Source organism: Sus scrofa, chromosome 1 (assembly GCF_054392235.1).
Source record: "Sus scrofa isolate SSC_HxYL_T2T_F1_AM1 chromosome 1, Sscrofa_HxYL_maternal_Yorkshire_Landrace_v2.0, whole genome shotgun sequence".
NCBI lineage: Eukaryota > Metazoa > Chordata > Mammalia > Artiodactyla > Suidae > Sus > Sus scrofa.
In genome coordinates this window covers 21,053,668-21,076,937 of record NC_139383.1, presented here as the reverse complement: position 1 = coordinate 21,076,937, position 23,270 = coordinate 21,053,668, and the positions used below count along the sequence as shown (strand labels likewise).

Sequence of the window (23,270 nt, the reverse complement as noted above, 5' to 3'; positions counted from 1 at the left end):
CCATTTGTTGAATGAATTGGTAAACTCCACATTGTTGTATGATTCAGAGTGTTATGTAAAAACCTTTAGGTAGGAGTTCCCATCGTGGTGCAGTGGTTAACGAATCCGACTAGGAACCATGAGGTTGGGGGTTCGGTCCCTGCCCTTGCTCAGTGGGTTAAGGATCCGGCGTTGCCGTGAGCTGTGGCGTAGGCCGCAGAAGCGGCTCAGATCCTGAGTTGCTGGGGCTCTGGCGTAGGCCAGCAGCTACAGCTCTGATTGGACCCCTAGCCTGGGGCCCAAGAAATGGCAAAAAGACAACAAATAAATAAATAAATAAATAAATAAAAACCTTTAGGTAGCAAAACTGAGTGTAATAATTTCATCGTTTCTTTCTTCACCTCTTCTCCTGTAATCCTGGGACCCAATTATTGAGGGAAACTTAGAGGCCAGGCCTCTAATGACTGGATCTCATACCTCCAATCACTGGATCTCACAATTGATGATGATAATTTGATCAACTTACACTTATTGAACATACACAGGCTGTGGATATGGTGCTCAGAATTTAATCCTCACAGCCACTGTTTTACAGCTGGCAGACATGAGCCACACAGAGATAATTTGCCACACTGGCTGTTATTCAACTTCTCCAAAGGCACAGTCATGCCTACCTCAGGGCCTTTGCACATCCCTCTTCCCTTGTTTTCATCTGATGGGCTCCTTCTTATCATTTAGATCTAGGCTTCAGTGTCACCTCTGAGAGGACTTCCCTGCTATCTTTAGAAAGGAGCTCTCCCAGGCACTCTTGACTACATCACTGTATTTAAATTTCTGTAGAGCTGTCTTTGTTGTGTGTGTTTGTTAATGTCCTCCCTGCTCAAAATTAATTCCATGAGAGCAGGGACCAGTACATGCCTGCTACCAAGCCCAGAGCCTAAGTCATAGTAGGTGAACAGTGAATATCTATTCGATGGAAAAGGCTACAGAGCTAGAAAGTTCCAGAGCTGGGATGAGAATTCAAGGTGCTCTGACTGCAGAAACTCTGCATTTGACCTCTGTAGAGTGCCTCGTCTCCTAATTAATACTCTGTTGCTGCTGGATGGTTCTTTTTCGCTTGTGTCTAAACCTATCCCTTCCAAATCTTGCAGAATATTAATACTATTTGTACAACCTCTGCCTCTGCCTTTGTAGTTACGAGGTTGAGCTCCTGGGCTCTAAGGCAGAGCTGGCATCACAGCCCTGCTAAGGGAGGGTGGACTCATAGGAGACCCAACCCGCTGCTCCCGGCCCTCATCTCTGTTATTGGCTCTGGTCTCTGTCATTCTCTATTAAGAGTTAGCAAAGGGGAAAATACCAGAGGACACGCAGTCCTCTGGGTGCAGGGTGGAGAAATTGATAATCTGTTTCTGACGTGAATTCCCTTTTCTCTTTCCTTTGCCTGCCGCTCCAGGCTTTTAACTGGCCGGTGAAAAAAGGTAGTGGATTTCAGATGCACTGCGATCTGGCACCATTTAAGTCCTGGTCTGATGCCCAGATGGGTATCTGTGGCATTGAAAAAGTTGGTAGGGGTGGAGGGAGAGGGAGGGAAGAAAAGAGAGGCCAGTGAAATAAAAATAAAACAAATTAGTTAATATGGAATATTATACCTAGTTACATTGATAGCAAACCTTGTAAAAAGATGCTGTTTGCGATAAAGTAAATTTGCTTAACAAGATGCAGTTTTATGAAAATCTGAGGAGGGTTACCCTATTTATTTATCTTTTAGAGGCCTTTCTTTAGGAAAGATAGAAGTTATATGGTTTTTCCCATTGGTCTACTTCTTTCTCTTTCACTTAAAGAAATTTCTATGAGGGGATTTTCCTAAAGAGTTAATTTAAAGGACTGTGAAAAATAATTCTTCTTCTTTTATTTTTTCTGGAGCTTTCCTTGGCTGGAATGCCTGTGCTTTGAAGGGAGTCTTTGAGCAGGTTTGGTTTTTTTTCCATGAACCCTGGGGATTTGTGGTGAGGGACAGTGACCCTGATGGAAATTCAACTCCGGCAGAGGACAGCAGCTGTTCTTGTAATGTGCATAAAAATATTCTCTGAGTTGGTACCTCATTATGCTGAAGTTGTGCCATCATGGAAAAGTCTTCTGTCTGCTTGTGATTCTCACGACCAGTTAGTAAGGTTGTAAAAGCCTGGTAGGTGAACCCCTCTCCACGGAAAAACATGAATTGCAGAGAATGTTTTAAGCAGTGGAAGCATTTTAATGATAGAGACAGAATGGAAAACTCAATTTTATTGAATCTTATTTTGAGCCAGGATATTCTGGGAACAAGGGAACATGCAGGATCGTTGGAGCGGTTGTAAATATTAGTTAAAATTTTATTGTGGAAGGTTACTCAAGTGGTTTCAGATGTGCTGGTGAGATTTCCGCCCCCCTAAAGTTGTGTGTGTGGAGGCAACTATATTTACTATATTACTATTTTAATTTTTTTGTGATGCCTTAACTGTTTAATAATAAATACAGTCAGTTCAGTATTTGTAACATGAGTCAGTGGTAGTTTTTCATGTATATTTACTCTTGAAATGATGGCTGTGGACTGAATCTACGTGGGATCCAGTTCTTTCACTTTTCCTTGCTTTGCCCTGGATTTACACATGTCAGGTGTGGGAGGCAGGTAGTTCCAGCTTCCCATGACTCTCCGGCCTTGGCATTGCTGCCTTTGAACAGCCAAACACCTGAGGTTTGTTTGTATTCTGTGGAGCTTCTCTGTCCCAAGCTTGTTTTCCAAGCCTAGTTAACAAGGGGAATTGTTTGTATTTGGCAGCCAAGATTAAGGTTTGGGGTGGTACAACCTTGCATCAGTTTTGAGAACTCAGTTTTCTCAAAAAAAAAAAACAAACCAGTTTTGTCTGTGACTGGAGAATAATAGTTCATAGGTGAGTATTTTCAAGTGGATTTTTTTTTTTTTTTTTTGGTCAGCTAATAATTACCATTTCTTGGGAGTTCCCATCGTGGCACAGCAGAAATGAATCTGACTAAGAACCGTGAGGTTTTGGGTTTGATCCCTGGCCTTGCTCAGTGGCTTAAGGATCCAGCGTTGCTGTGGCTGTGGTGTAGGCTGGCGGCTACAGCTCTGATTAGACCCCTAGCCTGGGAACCTCCATATGCCTCGGGTATGGCCCAAAAAGACAAAAAATAAAATAAATTACCACTTCTGTCCAGTTCAGTAATCTTAGCATTTAATTACATAACTTCCCCCCCACCAAAGAACAGAAAAAAAGTACATTATGACATTTCTGATGTAGCAGAGAAATCCAGTAAAGAAATATGGCTTTGTGTCTTTAAAGCGGCACGACTTGGAAATAAATACCATGCTTCAAAATGTATTCTTTGTTTAGAACTTCGTCTCTAATTTCACCGTTTTAGTAGTTGCACATTTTTTCCATGCCATGTTTGGTTTAAGATTTGGGCGAGGACATTTATGTAAGACTTGGGGTGGAAAATAGCATTTTGAGGTTAATAGTAATTGCTTGGTTTTCTAACTCCTCATTGGCTATGTGTGAGGCATTTTATTGAACATTAGTTTGGTAATTTCATAGATATACATATACTTTTAATTCGAAAGTCGGGTTTTGGGCTCAGCCCTATTGAGTTCCTAACTCAGGTTGCAGGTCAGAACCACCCTTTGGGATTCCAGTTCAGTCACGTGGGATGAGGTCTCAGCATCTGGAGTTTTAACAAGCTTGGCAGGTTATTCTGTTTAGTGCTATTGATTTATGGACAGAGGAAGTAAGTTTAAGACTCTTGGAACTAAGGTGAAAGTGTCTATGCATTTCAAAGGAGTTCTATAGTCAAATGTTGAAGATTATTTCTGCTTAAAAACACTTTAAATAGTGTGAAGAGGCAATGGATTTCTTGGTATTGGATACTTTTTCTCTTGCCTTATATCTGCGAGGTTTTGGTTGTGCCGAGCAGAGGTAAAAACGGGAAAGTGAGTCAGGAAAGTGATGAACCTTGGTGCATTTCTTCTTGCGGGCTGTTGAACCAGAAGATCCTACCAAAATATTCAGCCCCGAATTATTTCTTAATGGAACACGTTGGTCTTCACCTTGGTGCATTTAACCTCTTCCTGCTGCAAGCTTAAAGTTGGAATCCTGGATTCTTTAATGGAGTCTTCTGAACAATTCATCGTAAAGACTCACTGTCTATGTTTTCTAAGAAAAATTTCCAAGGCAGATTTTTTTTGACTTGTGGTGAGGAAAAACCCTCATGTCCGTCTTCAATGTTAGTTTTCTTTCTTTTTTCTTTAGTTGTATTTTTTTTTTCATACAATGGAATGATTTGCAATCAAAAATCACAAATTCTTTCTGTATTGATAATGGGATGATTTCTAAGATATGCTATAGTTTTCTTATCTTCTTTAAGGTTAAAGTGTTACAAATTAATTTGCCTCCTTGTTTTTGTAATTTTAAATAAGTGAAATATAGTACTTATAGTTAATATAACACTACTTCCTTTTTGATATAAAGTAACTTTAAAATGAGTGGATTTTAAAAATGAATAATTTTTTTTTATGTTCATGATGAATTAGGAGGTAAGTGACTTATGGGCCATAGAATAAGTTCCATAAGGATTTATAAGTATAACCTGGAGGTCATGGGATGTTCTTATATTCATTAAATCAAACCTAACCAAACATCAGACTCCCAGTCTCTTAGAGTCCTTGAGTTATTTGCAGTAAAGTCTTTGAGCGCTAATCTTTAACCTTTTTGAAGATACAGAAAGGGATCTGCATTTCTGCATTGATTAAAGAACCTTCAGGGTGGTTTGAGGTACTTAATTGCTTCTGCTTAGGTCATTGTGTGGAATTTGAGATCTCAGAATTTAATGAGATCTGTTTTGGAGGCAGTTGTAAGACTGAGGCTTACAGAAGTTCCAGTTATGGCTCAGTGGTAATGAACCTGACTAGTATCCATGAGGATTTAGATTCAATCCTTGGCCTTGCTCAGTGGGTTAAGGATCCAGCGTTGCTGTGGTGCAGGCTGGCAGCTGCAGCTCTGATTCGACCCCTAGCCTGGGAACTTCGTATGCGGTGGCTGCAAACCTAAACAAATATACAAAACAAAAAACAAACCAAAAGATTGAGGTTTACAGAGAGAACACCTAGTGAGGCCTCAGTGGGATGATGATTTCTTTTTGAACAGAGACTTTTGGGCCGAGTGCAAGTGTGGGTAAATTTTTTTCTTCCAGTTTTATTGAGATATAATTGACATATATCACTGTGTAAGTTTACAGTGTATAACATATACATAAAGTATAATTATTTGACTTACATTTAGCATGAAATGATTATCACAATGAGTTTAGGGAACATCCATCATCTCATATAGAATCAAATTAGTTTTTTTTTTTTTTTGGCTTTTTAGGGCCGCACCTGCTGCATATGGAGATTCCCAGGTTAGGAGTCTAATCAGAGCTACAGCTGCCAGCCTACACCACAGCCACAGCAATGCCAGATCCGAGCCGTGTCTGCGACCTACACAGCAATGCTGAAATCCTTAACCCACTGAGGGAGACCAGGGATCGAACCCGCAACCTCATGGTTCCTAGTCGGATTCATTTCCGCTGTGCCACAACAGGAACCCCTAGAATCAAAATTAGAAAAAATTTTTTTCTGTTATGGGAACTCAGAATTTACTCTCTTAACAACTTTCATATATAAGAAGGGGCAGTGTTAATTACATTTTTCATGTTATACGTTACATCCCTAGTACTAATTTTTCTCATAACTGGAAGTTTGTACCTTTTGACCAATGTGTGGGTAAATTTTAATGAACTACTTAGGAAATTTTATTTATTTGAAATAAATAGACCCCAAAATAAAACCAGTAAAATCTACCCCAAACAAATGGACTTAAAAACAAAATTTGGTTCTAAGTTGTAAACAATCCACTTCTCAAAGTGGATTGTTCTCTTGCCAGTTTTAAAATTATATTGTCATTTTAAATTGAGGTGTAATTGACATATTTTATGAGTTGTAAGTGTACAACATGATTCAGTATTTGCGTATACTGTGAAATGATCACGACAGTCTAGTTAATATCCATCACCATAGTTACTGCATTTTGTTTTCTTGTGATGAGAACTTTTAAAGTCTATACTCTTATCAACATTTAAGTATGCAATAGAGTGTGATTAACTAAAGTCACCATCCTGTATTTTATAGCCCCAGGATTTATTTATGGAAGTTTGTTCCTTTTGACAACCCCTCCCCCCACTCATTATGCCTTCCCCCACCCCCTGCCTGTGGCAACCATCCATCAGTTCTCTGTGTCTTTGGGCCTTTTTTTTTTTTTTTTTTAAGATTCCACCTGTAAGTGAGCTCATAGGTATTCGTCTTTCTCTGACTTATTTCACTCTGTATAATGCCCTCAAGTTTTAGATTTCACTCAGGGAACTCTCAAGGTTGTCAACCAACAAGATCCCTTATCAGGTATATGATTTGCAAAATACTGTCTTTTAAAATTTAAAATGCAAGTATGACTCAGAGGTGGGAGGGTGAATCTGAGTTTTATTTGGTGTTGGAGGCTCCTGGCCTTACCGCAAAGCCACATTTTGTGGGTTTTGAGATAAAACTTCATGTATGGGCGTTCCAGTTGTGGTGCATTGGAAACGAATCAGACTAGGAACCATGCAGTTGGGAGTTTGATCCCTGGCCTCACTCAGTGGGTTAAGGATCCAGTGTTGCCCTGAGCTGTGGTGTAGGTCGCAGACGTGGCTCAGATCCTGTGTTGCTATGGTTGTGGTGCAGGCCGGCAGCTATAGCTTCGATTCGACCCCTAGCCTGGGAACCTTCATTTGACGTGAGTATGGCCCTTAAAAAAAAACAAAAAACAAAAAACAAAAAACAAAAAAACTCCATGTATGCTCCCGTTTACTTTGTACCCTATATAGTCCCTTCATAGGTGTTTAGAACATGTTTTACTGCAGAATGTAAAGAATTTTTGTGCTTTTGATGCTGGAAAGATGTTCCCGGAATCCAGGTTCTTGTTCACGGCAGTTGAAGAATGAACTCTGAACACACAGGCAGCAAGCAAGCAAAGTCTTTGTTACAGGAAAGCAGTTAGCTCCCAGGGCTAATGGGAGGGAGAGAGGAGCCCCCACCCATTGTCCTATAGGGGTTTTTATCCCTTAAAGTTGGGGGAGGGTACCAACCTGGGGTCCAGAAAGATGTGGTTTTTTCCCATTGGCCTTGCCCAGTGACCTATACCAGTCCTTGCCCAGAAGGGTTTTGGGGGTGGAAATGTCCCATAAGTTTTATGATTTCTTTGTCCTTCTCTTGCCTTAGACTGAGTCACCATTCCTCTCACTCCTTTTTTATCAGTTGAGGAGTGGGTTAGAGATTAAGATCCTTGTGGGGGTAGGCACATTTCCTATAGTAAACAACGCCTGTGGGGAAGGCACACTTCTTATAATAAAACAAGACTTGTGGGGAATTACTCTCTGGAGCCCTTAAACCCCAAATGTTAATCAATAGCCATATCGAAGAATGCATCAAAGCCCATGTTCCTACACGGACTACATGGGTTCGTCTTCTGCCTCACTTTCTATTGTGGTATCAGTGGCCAGTTCTATAATATAACAGACCCTTAATCATATGTTAAATCCCATTGTAATACCATGTCTGTCGAAAAAAATCACGGAGTGACGTGAATTATTTTAAATTACACGTGCTTTTTCAAGAGGTGGAACCGTTTAGAGATGAGAAGACAGAGTGTTTGAAGAATATACATAACAGCTTTCTCTCTGTCTCAGACTATCCTCTTAGAGCGTTTGGTGTAGCACAGATCTTATCCTGGGGACCTGGCATCAAGGCAGATTGCTCTGAGAGAGGAACTTATTTGCATGTATGTTTATTTATTTTTATTTTTTGGCCTTGCCAGCAGCACGTGGACGTTCCCCTGCCCAGGCGTTGAACCCACACCATAGCAGCTGCTGCAGTGCCCCTGAATCTGTATCCTCCTGTGCCGCAAGGGAACTCCTGCACGCATGTTTACATGAAACATTTAGGGACGTCTGATGCCCACCCATCTTTGGGGCAGCCCTGCCCTCTCCCACCCCTCCAGCAGAGCACCCTGTGAGGGGGGCCAGTGGTGCTCTGTGAGGATGCCCATGGTCCTTTTTCTGCCTTTGCGATGCAGCTTGCACTTTGTTTTCGGTGCTTGATTATTCTTCCCTCCCCGTCTCTTAGTTTTGAAACCTCCGCCTTTCAAATATCAGCATAAATGCCACAGAGCATTCTATTCAAAAATCGATCACAGAGCCAGAATCAATCTCCTTCCCTCTCATTCACTCTTCATGGCTATTTTTGGCCCTTTTTGCTTGCAGATGGGTACATGCTTTCCTAATTGACTCTGGCAGCCAGCCTTTGGCTTGGTCTCCAAACACAGTAAGTGCTCAGTAAAGGCTTACCGGGCACTTTCACAGTTTAAGAAGTCACACTTGCTTATAGAGATGCCTTCTTCACTCAGCAAATGGTTGCGGTTCAGTCCGTGTTGCTAGATGATGGGCCCAGAAGTGAGCAAGTCTTGTGTCTCTTCCTTGTGTGCTCACTGGCTGGTTGGCAGGAGAGGCAGAAAGAGACCTCCCTGCACAGAAGCCGGCGCAGTGCACACAGGACTGTGGGAACGTGGGAGCAGGAAGGATAGTCTTGCCTTGTAGGGGGTGAGGGTAGGGCTGGGAAGAGAAAGCCCGGAGGGGAAGGAAGTTGAGGTGTACCTTGAAGGGTGCTTAGGAGGTACCCGCGCAGACAGTGAAGGTAGGGCATTCTAAGTTGATGGCAAGGAGCAGTGCATTTTGAGTCTGCAGATGGTAGGTGAGTGTGGCTGGGGTGTTGCTTGTGGATGATGGGAGAGGTTGGGACCAGCTTTTGAAAGCTCTTTTGAAGCAGGCCAAGGGGTTCGATCTTTTCCCTGTAGGAAACCACTGCAGGAGTTTAAGGGAGTTAATGACGGGCTCAGCATTATTTTTCAGAAAGATAACTCAGTTGATAGTGTGAAAGATACATTTAAAAGGGAGCAGAGTTGAAGGGAGGAAGGGAGCCTTAAGAGTTGTGAAAATAATTGAGGTTAAAATGGTGCGGGCTTGGACCACAGTGGTATGGTAGAGAAGGAGTGGGGAAAAGATTTGAAAGATGGTTACCAACATGTAGAAAGCCACAGCATAAACGTCTCTTCATGGGATTTGTTTTATATTTTACAAGCAGATATATAGCTTTTCAAATTGTAATTCATATATACATTTTTCAAACAGATGTATAATTTAAAAAATTATAAGTCATAGCATTTTCTTTTTTTTTTTTTTTCTACTTTTTTGATCGCCCTTGGGCATATGGAGTTCCTGGGCCAGCAATCAGATGTGAGCTGCAGTTGTGACCTACGATGCTGCCGTGGCAACCCTGGATCCTTAACCCACTGTGGCAGACCAGGGATTGAACCTGTGTCCTAGTGCTCCCAAGACACAGCTGCTCCCATTACGCCACCGTGGGAGCGCCAGCATTTTCAATATTAGCTCTTCCTCCAGAATTAATATTCTTAACTTGATGAATTTCTACATTTTAGAAGTAACTTTTAGTTATGTTCACTCTTGCTGTTTTTTTGAAGTATTATCTCTTGGTCAGTTTATGTAGGTAACTTTGAATGGAGTTGTTTCAATAGCATTTGTAATTTTTTCTATAGCTGTATTCTGAAAGAAAGGTCACGCCTCAGAAAAATAGTAGGTTAATTAAAATGAGAAAAAAGAAAAAAGTTTATTCCTATTTATTTAGTACAATGTAAAAGTTCTTTGAAAATGTGGCGAAGAAAGGTAATATGAATCTCATTTTAAAGGGAAGATAATAAATAGTCTTGGACAGCTAAAAAAAAATCTAGGTGTGAAGATGCTTGGAAAACTGTTTCAGAGGAACTGTAGTTGAAGAATAGGATGTTTCATTTGAAGGTAATGTCATCCCATATTACTCATTTCAGCTTCAACAGGCAGGATAGAGTAAACGCAAATTAAAAATAAATTAAGAACAGATGTTGAGAAATACCTTTCTTTTAGGGAGTAATTAAGTGGTGGAAAGGTCACTGGAGTTCAGTCAATAAAGCTGGGATGCTCAGAAATCATAATTATTCAGGTAACAGATGCTTTTCTTAGTAGGATGCTCTGCTGTGGAGGTTTGAGGAATGGAAGAAAGCAGAGGTTATTGTCGTATTATTTTTCTTTTAAGTTCCATCTTTCAAATCCTAATACTCAGTGGGCTAACTTTAAATTCTAGCATAGAAGCTGGTATTTCAGAACGATGATTCCCTTGACCTTTAAGAGAAAACCTTGAAGAAAAAAACAGAAGGTTCATTTAAAAATGCTGAATTGTCAGGTTGTGCATTCTAGTGCCTAAGGTTTTGTGCCTTGGCCAGTTTAAGTGTCTCTCTGGGCTGTGAATTTGGCTGTAAGAGTCAGCTTTATTTTTTTATTTTTTTGTCTTTTTTTTTTTTTTTTTTTTTTTTTTTGTCTTTTTGCCATTTTCTTGGGCCGCTCCTCGGCATATGGAGGTTCCCAGGCTAGGGGTCAAATCTGAGCTGTAGCCACCGGCCTACACCACAGCCACAGCAACCCGGAATCCGAGCCGCGTCTGTGACCTACACCACAACCCATGGCAATGCTGGATCCTTAACCCATTGAGCAAGGCCAGGGATCGAACCCGCAACCCCCTGGTTCCTAGTCGGATTTGTTAACCACTTTGCCAGGACGACGGGAACTTCCGAGTTAGCTTTATTTTATGTTATGGAGATTGTTGGGAATGGACTTGTCTGTCTCTGTCTATATATCCATCCATCTATCCATCCATCCAATCTATAAAATAGACATTTTGAATAGCATGTTGTTGCCTTGCTCCTACTATATGGCAAGCACTTGGGTTGGCATAGAGTGCCTAAGACACAGTTCCAGTGGTCAGTTATCTTTTCATAAAGAGGGAGTTTGCACAAGCTCTTAAGTAAGCATATTGAAAGGCAGTTACAGTTTTTTTTTGGCTTTGTCCTTTTGTCTTTTCTAGGGCTGCACCCGCGGCATATGGAGATTCCCGGGCAAGGGGTCTAATTGGAGCTACAGCTGCTGGCCTACACCACAGCCACAGCAACTCGGGATCCGAGCCACGTCTGCGACCTACACCACAGCTCACAGCAATGCTGGATCCTTAACCCACTGAGCAAGGGCAGGGATCGAACCCTCAACCTCATGGTTTCTAGTCGGATTCGTTAACCACTGCATCACGACGGGAACTCCAGCCAGGAAGAGTCTTGCGAGCCATGGTGAGTTTGGATTGTATGAGTAACTCCGAAAGGATTTTTAAAAATTTAAGATATAGTATTATTTAAAGAAATAATGAAGTAGTTAATATAAATAAATGTACAGAAAATGATATACCAGATATATGTGTGCCCTCATTTGAATTATATCAGCTATTACTATATTAACATATTTGCTTTAGAGCACATGTTAAAGAGCTATATATCAGCATTGATAAATCTTTTTTTTTTTTTTTAATTTTTGATTGCCCTGTGGCATATGGAGCTCTTGGGCCAGGGATCAGATTTGATCCTCAGTTGTGACCTAAGCCGCAGCTGTGGCAATGCTGGGTCCTTAACCTACTGTGCCGGGCTGGGGATCTAACCTGCGTCCTGGTGCTCCCAAGATACCCCTGATCTCGCTGGGTCACAGCAGGAGCTCCAGCATTGATAAAACTTAAAAAATAATTTTGAGTATAAACAACATTCAAGCTGCAGAATGTAGTGAATGGTACCATATATAAAGTCCAAATATCCCGAAAAATTATTATGTGATGTTTATGTATTCATAAGTACACACAAAAATACAGAGATGTTCATGGAAATTATGAACACTGAATTAAGAATTGTGGTTTTCTCTAGCGATAATGAGAGAGGAGCGTGTTCAATTATGTCTATTATTTCTCAATGAAAATAAAAATAATATCTGAAGCAAAGAAGCAGTAATGCTAATTTGTAAAGCTGAATGTTGATTGCCTTAGGTTCGCTTGCTGGGAAAGAGAATGTGAGACAGAGTTTTGTGTGCCCTTGAGAACAATTCCTAAAAGAAATGAGGGAAGAAGTTTAGGGCAAAGGCTGAACTGCAGTTCAGTGACAACAGGGGCGCCATCTGATCCAGGGAGCTCTGGAGCAGGGATAGGCCTGCAGAGATTTCCCCAAGTGAGACCATGGTGTTGAGTCTTGGGACCCTTGTCTTGAGCCCCATACTGGCTTTAGGCTGACCCTGGGAAGGAGGTAAGGTGAAGGTTTGGCCAAGCCAGCTACCTTCAGCCCAGCCATTCCTGGAGCAATGAGCAGCCCTCAGCTGTGAGCCCTCAGCTGCCAGCAAGCTGAGATGCTGGAGGAAGGGACCTGCGCATTGCCTTCCGCGCAGCACACCACGCATCCCTGACAAGGATGTACCCTGTGCGTGTCACTGTTGCCTGTTTGCAGGTTTGAAATATTTTGTATTTTTTTCAAACATCAGCATTACAATTTTTTTCCCAATTTCTAAGTACTTCCCAAACTACTCCTCCAACACACACACACACACACACACACACACACACACACACACACACACACACACCCCACAAATCCCAATTCAAACATTTGATTACATATTATGGTTTGTTTTTCTCTGGCATCTAGAGATGCCCTCCTCTCTCCCACTCCTTGTTTTAGGAGGTTTGGCTGCCTCTGAGAGGTTTTAAGCTATGGGCTGATCTGATCTGATTTACTTTTTTGAGGGGGACCAGCGATTGAACCTGAGCCACAGCAGCGATAATGCTGAATCCTTAACTGCTAAGCCACCAGGAAACTCCCAGACATTCCCCCACCTATCCTCTTCAGGAGATTAGATGACTTGGGTTGGGGTGGTGGATGGGGCAAGGCTAGAAGCCTGGAGGACTGCTGTAAGACAGTCACAGTTGAAGGGTAAGGGATGTCATTGGCCTGAACTAGGGCGTGGCAGTTGGGATTGAGAAGAGGGGAAGTTGGAAAGCTTTAGGTAGGAGAGAGACTTGATGGGGCAGAGGGCTAGAGAAGGAGATTGCTTTCTGCCTCCAACACCTGGCAGGTGAAGCCTTTCTATTAAGGTCTGGGGGCAGGGGGGATGGGTAAGGGGATTATTTTCTCTCTCTCTGTCTATCCATCCATCCATCTCTCTACCTACCTACCACCTACCCCGTACCTATTATCTCCCAGGAGAGTGGCCTGGGCTGGGATCACATTCTTGAAAATTGGCAGTTGGAGTCTTGTCTGTTTTTCTCAACATCTGTGGAACTCTTTTAAATAAATATATTCTTAAAATGTCTCAAAATTTCATCAAGAACTGTTTTACTCCTCTTCATCTATTCTGAGATTTTTGACTGACCGTCGAATAAGCATCTGGAGAAAGGGTAATTTAAGAGATGGTAGATTATGGCAGTGGAAGAGAAGGAATTAAGAAGTGGTTTTTGACTTTTAATATTTTGAGCAAGTATTGGTAGTTAGCCCATTGGAAGTTAACTGTAGTTGTCTCCCAGAGTCATGGGAAGCCGACCTGCAAATGTTATTCTAGCTAACTTGGTTAGCTTGGGGAGGGAGTGAGGAGGGTTATTAAGAAATACTGTAATGTATGTACAGAATTTTTACATTTTCTGAGCAAAAGTTTTCATTGTTTTCTCAACAGAGGCCTATGATCCACCAAAAAGTTGTCTTGTTAGGGTTGTCTCTGTGGCCTTTTAGTCTTTTCTGATTGAAATTAAATTTGCAATCTGACACTCTGGTCTGAATATGGGAACCCACACTATTGTCACAGCTCAAATTCTGGGCCTTATGTTGCCTCTCTTGTCTCAGAACCATTCAGACAAAAGTCCTGATTGCTAGAATTGGGGTGAGTAGACACAAAAGTTTGAAGGGCAAAATTCCTGATAATGTTTGACCCAGTTTTGCATATAATGAATTTTTATTTGTTGATGAATCTTTCTCTTTTGTTGCTAAAATTGGCAAATAATCAGACATAAATTACTAAGAGTCTGGTTCAGATTTTTTTTTTTTAATTTGTAGAACTTGTGCTTCATCAAGCTCAGGTAGAATGGATATCACCATGCTTATTTTTTCTAACATCAAACATTTCTCAAAAGTGTTGATATATTTGTCGCTTGAAAACAGGCAAGTCTCTTGGGAGTTCCAGTTGTGGATCCTCAAGTTGTGAACCCAACTAGCATCCATGATGATGTGAGTTCTATCCCTGTCCTCGCTCAGTGGGTTAAGGATCTAGCATTGCCGTGGGATGTGGTGTAAGTTGCAAATGGGGCTCAGATCCCGCATTGCTGTGGCTGTGGTGTCGGTCGGCTGCTGCAGGTCCAATTAGACTCCTAGCCGGGGAACCTCCATATGCTGCAGGTGTGGCCCTAAAAAGAAAAAAAAACAAAAACAAAAACAGCCCAGTCTTGGAGTAAGAGTGGTGGCCCTTACTGGAAGACCCTCTCCCACTTCTTAATGGCCTTTCAGGTACCTCTTTTCTCCTACCCTCTCTTACTGCCAGAGAGGTGGGCTAGTGTTCTCCTTGCTCATGTCACATCCTGACCAGACTACCCCCCACCCAGCTTAAATCATGTCATTGAATTGCATCATCCATGTAATCTCATTGTTGAGATGGCACTGTGTCCACCTTTCATTTCTCGGTGATTTTAGCTCCCAAGTCATGGTCACTTTTTCTCAAAGTTACTCTTGTTTTAGTGATTTCATTGGAAACACAGATGATCCTTCCAGCACTCTTCTCTCTCAGTTTTTGACCTTCTCTTTCCTAGTGATCTTTGTCTTCCACTTCTGTGGCTGTGTCCTGGGCAAACCATGTCATCGTTTAGGAGTGCAGCCCCTCCATAATCTGAATTCCAGGTGTCACACTTTCTGTCCACCACTTCTTATGCTTCTTGTTCACTCCCTCTTGTATCATAACTTTAGCAGACTCTGATCTAGTGGGGTCTGTCTTCCGTCGATCCTAACGCTGTTAAGCTGTGGCCCATCCCTTCTGTCCTCTCTTTGCCCTTTTACTGAGATTGCTTGGTCAGTTGAAATCACTCCTTTCTCATCCCTTCAATTGCCTTGCCGCTCTTGCTTCATCACACCTGGGTCAAACCCCACCCCTGGTTAAATAAGATTCTCCATCTATTCTGTACTAGCTGCCCTGCAGAGGAACATGGCTGAAGAAAAACACACCCTTTTTTCCTTGCCTCAGATAATTTATGGTCACATGTGACACCTTAATGCTACCTGGCAGTTTATCTCCCACTGTTCATACTCTCTCTTCTTTCCTGAAACATTTCACCGCTTCCTCCCCATTCTAACTCTTAGCTAATGACTTTGCCCACTCTCATCCTAAGAAAACGGAGGTCAACTCAGAAGGAATCCGAAAGGTTTGACACCACATCTACTCTAATCAACGCCTGTCCAAGGCCACTCCAGCCCTGTAATGGTATCCTATCCTTTCCTGCTTACTCTCCCAACAATTTCCCTCTCCGGTGGATTTTTTTTCTGTCCACATCATACCAACTGTTATCTTTCTTCCTCTAAAAAAGCTTCACTTTTTTTTTTTTTGTCTTTTTGCCTTTTCTAGGGCTGCTCCCGCGGCATATGGAGGTTCCCAGGCTAGGGGTCTAATCGGAGTTATAGCTGCCGGCCTATGCCAGAGCCACAGCAACGCGGGATCCGAGCCACGTCTGCGACCTACACCATGGCTCGTGGCAATGCTGGATCCTTAACCCACTGATCGAGGGCAGGGATCAAACCCACAACCTCATGGTTCCTTGTTGGATTCGTTAACCACTGAGCCAAGACAGGAACTCCAAAAAAGCTTCACTCTTGATCCCCCACCTCTCTCTCTAGCTCTCACCTCATTTCTTTGTTCCCCTTTCTGAAAGACTTCCTCAGAAGAATTTTATAGACATGGTTGCAATTCCTCTCCTTTCATCCTCTCTTGCAACCACTTTAATGGTTGCAAGGGCATAGCCCCTACCATTAAAGTAAAACTGCTCTTTGCAAAGGTACTAGAGACTTCCCTTTTGCTGAATCCAGTGTTCAGTTCTCAGTCCTCATCTTGCTTGATCTCTTGGTAGTATTTTTTTTTTTTTTTTGTCTTTTTGCCTTTTCTGGGGCCACTCCCGCAGCATATGGAGGTTTCCAGGCTAGGGGTCTAATCAGAGCTGCAACTGCCAGCCTGTGCCAGAGCCACAGCAACCTGGGATCTGAGCCGCGTCTGCGACCTACACCACAGCTCACGGCAACGCCGGGATCCCCAACCCACTGAGCAAGGCCAGGGATCAACCCTCAACCCCATGGTTCCTAGTTGGATTCGTTAACCACTGAACCACGACGGGAACGCCCTCTCGGTAGTATTAACACAGTCCGTCGTTTGTTCTTTCATGACACACTTCCTTCACTTGGCTTCTGGGATGCACTGTGCTCTCCTGGTTTCCCTCCCATTCTCCTTTGCTGATTCTTCTTCCTAACACCAGAGGATTCAGGGCATAGTCCTTGGACCTCTTCATTATCACCACTCACTCCCTTTGTCTTCTTCCCTGTCTCGTGGTTTTAAATACCATCTGAACACTGGACTCACATTTCTATCTCTGACCCAGACCTGCCCCCCCCCCCGCCCCCACCCTCCTGCCCCGGAGCTGCATACTTGTCTTGCCAACTGCCCACTCGACGTGTCCACTTGGATGTTTAAATCTGAGCTCCTACCTCCCATCCAAGCCGAACTTGATCCCACAGTCTTGCTCATCTTTCTTAGAGGCAATTTGATTCTTCCAGTTGCTCAGGTTGAAGGTTGAAAACTTTGGCATCATCCTTGTCATCCTTCCTTTCTCTTAGAACCACATCCTGTCCATCTGCAGATCCTGCTGACTCTATTTTCCAAGTGCTGTTGGTATAGAGTTCTCGTCGTTTCTTGCCATTTCCACTGCCACCGCCATGGTCGAGGCCACCGTTACATGTGCCTGAATTTCTGCCGTCACCTCCTCACTGGTCTCCCTATGTCCCATCTTGTCCCATTAAAGCTGGTCTCAACCAGCCACTGAGTGAGCCTATTGAAAACTGAGGTAAATTAAATCCCTCTAGGTTTGCAATGCTGCAGTCACTTCCCATTTTGCTCAGAATAAAAGCTAAAGGCCTGACAGTTACCCACAGGCCCCGAGGGATCCTGCCTGGCTTTACCTCCCCTCTCGCTCCTTGTGCACTCCCAGTGCCCTCCCGTTCCGGGCCTGTGCCCTGGCGGCCCCAGCCTGGAGCACCTTCCCCTCAGGGCATCCCACGGGGCCTCCCTGCCCTCTGTGGCCTACATGACCACCTCGTTAAAACCACAAACCCGCCTTTCGTCAGCCCTCTCCACCCCCTTTACCTGGCTTAATTTTTTCCCATCGCCCTTCTCACCTGCTCACACAACTCTACAATTGTTTTATTCGGTCATGTTGACATTTGTCTCTTTCCACAGGGTGTCAACTCCATGTGGGCAGGTCTTAGTCCCGGTTGAATTGCTAGAGTCTAGACTAGTACCTGGTGCATAGTGTATGTTTGATAAATATACATATAAATACACACACACACACACACATATACACATACATTTCTTGTTGCTTTCAAGAAATGTGTAATCCCTAAGACAAATATCAGTTTAATCTTTCCCTTTACTGTACTGATTATTTTAGCTCCAGGTTAGCCTATGACTGTTTCCCCAGTGCTGGTTGGCAAACCATTTGATGTTTCAACCGTCAGACATGAAACGAGGACTGAGGCCAATGTCATGTAGATATATATCAGTGTAAGGTGGTCAGCTGCCTTTTCTTTTCCAAGATGGTCCTTTATTCTGAGAATATGTTTACTTTTTATTTAGCATGGAAATGCCCATTTAATGAAATGATGGTGATAATTTTTTTTTTTTTTTTGAGATGTTCTGGCCGTAGGAAGCTTTAGATTAAGTACTCTAATAGGACCCATGTATAGGGTTCTTGATAGTAAAGGTGCTGGAGTCCCTGTTGTGGCGTAGCAGAAATGAATCTGACCAGGAACCATGAGGTTGCGGGTTCGATCTCTGGCCTCGCTCGGTGGGTTAAGGATCTAGCATTACTGTGGCTGTGGCGTAGGCCTGTGGCTGTAGCTCTGATTAGACCCCTAGCCTGGGAACGTCCACATGCCGTAGGTGTGGCCCTAAAAAGTGAAAGAAAAAAAAAAAAAGAAAGTGAAGGTGCTAATGCTTTCCTTTGTTACCTTTCCTCCCTTCCTCCTGCCACCTCCTTCTCCCCCTTCCTTTCTCCCTCCCTCCCTCCTTTTCTTCCTTTTTGCTTTCTTTTCTTCTTCCTCCCTCCCTCCTGCCTTCCCTTCCTCCCTTTCTCCCTTCTTTCTTTCCTTTCTTTTGCCTTGGAAGTCTTTCTGTAAACAAGTCTGAGCTAGAGGCCTATTGTAGGAATTTGGCAATTCAATGCTTTCCTCTTTAAGGCAGGCCTACAGGCAGGGGGTAGCTTTAGGGGATGGGAGTGGGGAAGCCCACTTCCGGGCCCTCAGGGTTCTTCATGGTTTTTGGACCTTAAATTAAAATCACTGCTCTAGTTGATACATTCTAGAAGCCCTGTTAAAAAGAAAGAACTTGGAGTTCCCTGGTGGCTCAGCAGTTAAGGATCCAGTGTTGCTGTCACTGCTGTGGCTTGGGTTCAATCCCTGGCCCTAGAACTTCTGCATGTTGTAGGTGTGGCCAAGGAAAAAAAAAAGAAAAAAAGAACTTAGCTTAGTTTCAGAGAGGGGTTAGATTCTAGTTTTGTTCTGCAAATAACCAGATTTGTGTCCTTGAATAAATTACTCAGTTTCTCTGCAGTTACTTGATTTGTTTGTAGGGTAAGGTGTGTGGGCTAGACCATCTCACATTGATTGCTTTAGAAGCTCCAGAGAACCAAACCGTTGGTGCTTAGTCACCAGAGTTGTGCTAGGGAAGCGTTGTGTTCTGTTACCTTCTTCCCCATTGCTGTAATTACAGTTTTGTGCGCATTGATCGTGGGACAGTTCCAAATATTCTACACACTTGGATTCTTACAAGCAGTACTGTTGGGATTATAAAAAGGGATTATATGGTTTCATCTGGGAATAAGCATTTTTATCTCTAAATTGGGTTAGGGGTCAAGTATAGCGTGATACTGTTATTTCATACAAAGTTGGAAAAGCAGAATATGAAAATCCTACAGTACTTAAAAATCTTATCTGCACTCTTAAATCTCTCTATAGATGTGATGCTCTATATAGGGAGTGGTTCAAAGCTGTATAAGAAGACGTGGCTTTGAATCTAAACATGTCCACCTATTGACTGTGTAAACTTGGACAGATTGCTTAGCTGCTCTGTGCCTTGGTTTCCTTATCAATAAAGTAGGTGTAGTAATAGTACCTCCTTCCTCATGCTGTTGTAAAAGTTGGTCACGTGGTCTCCTCCAGCTGAAGGGGAGGTTCACGGTGTAATGTGTGACGGGTGGCCATGTGCTGAGCTAAAAACTAGAGGAGAATGGGTGAGGACTGGGTTTCGGATACCAAAAAGAAGGGGAGAGTGGATTCTGTCAAAGACACGCCTATCACAACTGGGTGGGCCAGGTTTGACTTGAGAAATCTTCACCTCCTCGGAGTTCCGCGCCGGAGCACGGATGCAGGGAGAGCTGACCTTCCCCCTTGTTTTCCCACATCTGCTCTGTTCTGAGCACACGTTGGTGGTCCCCCAGGCCTAACCTCTGGGATCTCTCTCCGTATCCCCCTTGCCAGCGGTGGTGGGTTCACCCTTGGGAAGTGAGCTCAGAGCTCATTTGGGCAGAAGAGGTGGCATGGGCTCTGGGTGCACCTGTCCCCTTGGCCCTGTGTTCTCCCCATCCCACGGGGAGGGGTGGGGCTGGAAGAGGCCAGAATAGAGCCCTCGAAAAGGCAGTATTGAAGGCAGAACCCCTCTTGTCTAGGTCTAAGGGCAGTACTATAAAGGGAAACATCAGCTTGCTTTAGTTCCTAAAGTGTTCCACTTTTACCATCTACTTTTTCGTGTTTATGCTTCATTTTACTCATAGTTATCATTTATAATATACATATTATATTTAATCCACTAAGAGTGGAATATCCTCGGAACGAATGGAGTGTCATTTTAATGGATGGTAGGGCTGGGGAAGGATGCTGCGAAGGAGGCTGGAGAAGATTCACTTCTTTAGCTTAATGTTTTCAACAGCTTTAAAAAAAAACCCCTTTGAGTGGCCCTTGTGATTCTCAATGGCACTTTGCCCAGACTCACGGGAGCCAGTATTGGGAATGAAAACTAGATTCACTTTGAAAATGTAGAAAAAAAAGTGTCTAAACAAGTTATAAGAACATGCTTGATGGCTGGTGTCCTCTGAGAGCAGGTGAAGTACCAGAGCGGGCCTGGTTTCCACAGCCTCTCTCTGCTCAGCTGTTTAGCTTTTCCTCCTCTGACCCTGTGCCTGGATGGCTCAGACCCAGGACCGTGATCCTGACCTGGCCCGGAGCTGAGCCCCTGCTGTGCTCAGACAGCCTGACAACTTGCCAATGGGAAACGTTGAAATCCAGCATAGAAGACTGCTCATGGGTTGAATCAGCAAACCACCCCCTCCTTCAATTTAGGGATGGGTATGACACAGCCTCAATCCTTTATCCAAAGCCCTTAGAACCAGAGGTGTTTCAGAATGAATGATTTTTGTTTGTTTCAGAGAGCTTAGTGGTACGTATACCATATACTATGGAACGTCTCAGGGGGAGTTTGGGACCACACCCTGTGATTAAATATATGAATATTTCTGCATTAGAATATGTGAACATTCACACAAATAGAACGCAAACAAGGTTATAAATCGCCTTAGGTCAGTTCAGGTTGTGTTTTGCTGCCAAATGGGTTATGAGAAAACCTTTGGTGTTCAGAGCTCTTTGGCTGCTGGCATCGTGGACCCAGGATTGTGCGCCTTTAATGGTTATTGTTTTCTCAGTGTTCACTCTGTACCGGACACTCCCGTGTATTGCATTTTGTAGAGCTCACAACAGACCTAGGAGGTGGGTATTTTGTTATGCTCTTTTCTCCCTCTCTCTCTCTCTCTGTTTGTTTGTTTGTTTCTTTCTTTCTCTCTCTCTTTTTCTTTTTCCCTCCCTCCCTTCCTTCCTCTCTTTCCCCTCTCTCCCTCCCCTGTTTTCTTCTTCTGTCTCTCTTCTTTCTTTCTTTTTTCCCAACAAAGAAACAGGTTTAGTGAGGATGAGTGACTTGCTTAAGAAGACCCCCGGTCAGGGCCCTCACTGTGCTAGAAAGTTTCTGACTTGCTTGTTTGAAATTCTAAAATAGAAGTTGGCCTGCAGAATCCCATTTCACATTTAGTGGTAGCTGAAAGACAGCACAGCACTAAGACTGCCACTGGAGGTCATCATCCTTTATGACATTGTTTCTTAATAAAAGGCTTCTTAGGTTCATGCAGTAGGGCAGGCGGCAGGTATGTACGTGATGGGGCTGGTATGTACGTGATCTTCCTGCCTGCAGCTTTATGGCTCCTCCTCCAGGTCTGGCAGGGGCAGTGGGTCAGGGCACTGTTCCAGGGCTGATGGGAGTGTGGGCAGGACGTGGGTAAAATGCCGGGCAGAGAGGGCAAGGTTTGGGTGTTTGGTGTAATAGAAGAGGTCAGGGAAGAGGAGACTGGCTGAGGTTCTCGACACAACTTTGTAAGGCCTGGCTCCAGACTCATTCCTTTTCTCATACTGGTTGCCACGGTTGCTCACTTCAGAAGGAGTTATCAGAGAGGTGGTGAGGTCAGTGGATCTATTAGTTGGCACTGCCTCTTGGTGATATTTTGTCTTTATGAATATTAGGTCAAAGCACCTCCTCTAGGTGGGCAGTTGGACAAAGGCATCCCCTCTGGAGAGATGCAGGTGGTCTGATGGGCATACCTATATAGTGGGCTGTGCCTTTATGCAAAGAAAAAGCTGTTCTTTCTCTTCAGAGTCCCTGTGCTGGCTGCGTCTCAGCCCCTCTGCCCCCTAGCCTGGTGCTTTCATGCAGGGTACAGACTTCATGCCTGACTGTGGCAGCTTGGCATCAGGAGGGATCTGCCTGAAAAGCACTTTATTCACGTTAGACTCCTAGGACTTGTTTTATGATGATCCAGGGAATAGATTCTCAGCCACCATTTGACATGAGAGAGTGGCGTGGCACCCTGAGCTGCCTGAGTTCATCGCAAGAGCTGGTGACCCCTGGCTCCCTGGTACCTAGTCAGGACCATTCTCTGCCCTCTCTCTTCTCTGCAGGGGAAGAGGCAACTGAGGGGTTTCCTCATCTATTCTCCCCAGTGTTTCTTGCTTCTCTACTCTTCTTTCATTATTGTATTAAAAATGGGTAGACTAATACTGTCTTTTTTCTTTTTTTTTTTAAATTGAATTTACAGTGTTGTGTTAATTTCTGCTGTATAGCAGAATGAGTCAGTCATACATGTGTATATGTTTTCATATTCTTTCCCATTATGGTTTATCACAGGATCCTGAGTATACTTAGTTCCCTGTGCTATACAGTAGGACTTTGTTGTTTATCCCTTCTATATACAATAGTTTGCATCTGCTAACTCCAAATTCCAGGTCTCTCCCTCCCCCAACCCTCCTCCCCCTTGGCAACCACAAGTCTGTTCTCTATGGATAGACTGATACTGTTACTTGGAAAAGGTGTTAGTTGTTGGCTCTGACTGACCTTGTAGCTTTCCCTCCTGTAGCTTGGGTATGGTGGGCTCACTGGTGTGCTATTGAGGTGGCTGGGCTATGCAGTTAGGTTCAAAGAAAACGTCAGAAATGAGAAGGTCTGGGTAAATATATTAGTATACCAATCCCTTTGTAACAGTGTCTTCATTTACATGACCCTCATTTAAAATTCAACATAATTTGTTAAACTTTTTCTTCATATACTGTCTGGGTCCAGGAGTCTTAGCCAAAGTTAAATTTTTTTTTTTTTTTTTTTAACGGGAAGTATCTGGATATACATTAACCTTTTAGAGTTGTAACCGGTTAGTTACACCATAAAAGCTAGCAGTGTGTGAACGGATTGATTGCTAAATCCAGAGAACAAGAGGAAAATAAATTTTAGGTTGATAAAGTATTAACTAAAGGAGAAGGAGGCTGAGAGGTCAGATTAACGTGCTGGGACTTTTCACATAATGTTATTTCATTTACTCCCTACATTAA

At 43.3% G+C, this 23,270-nt stretch overlaps 1 protein-coding gene across 2 annotated transcripts in view; it reads left to right on the top strand.

Annotated features, from left to right (window-relative positions):
- Positions 1-23,270, top strand: part of UTRN (utrophin) — a 535,632-nt gene that overhangs the window by 9,908 nt on the left and 502,454 nt on the right. The gene's annotated exons all lie outside the window — the stretch shown is intronic.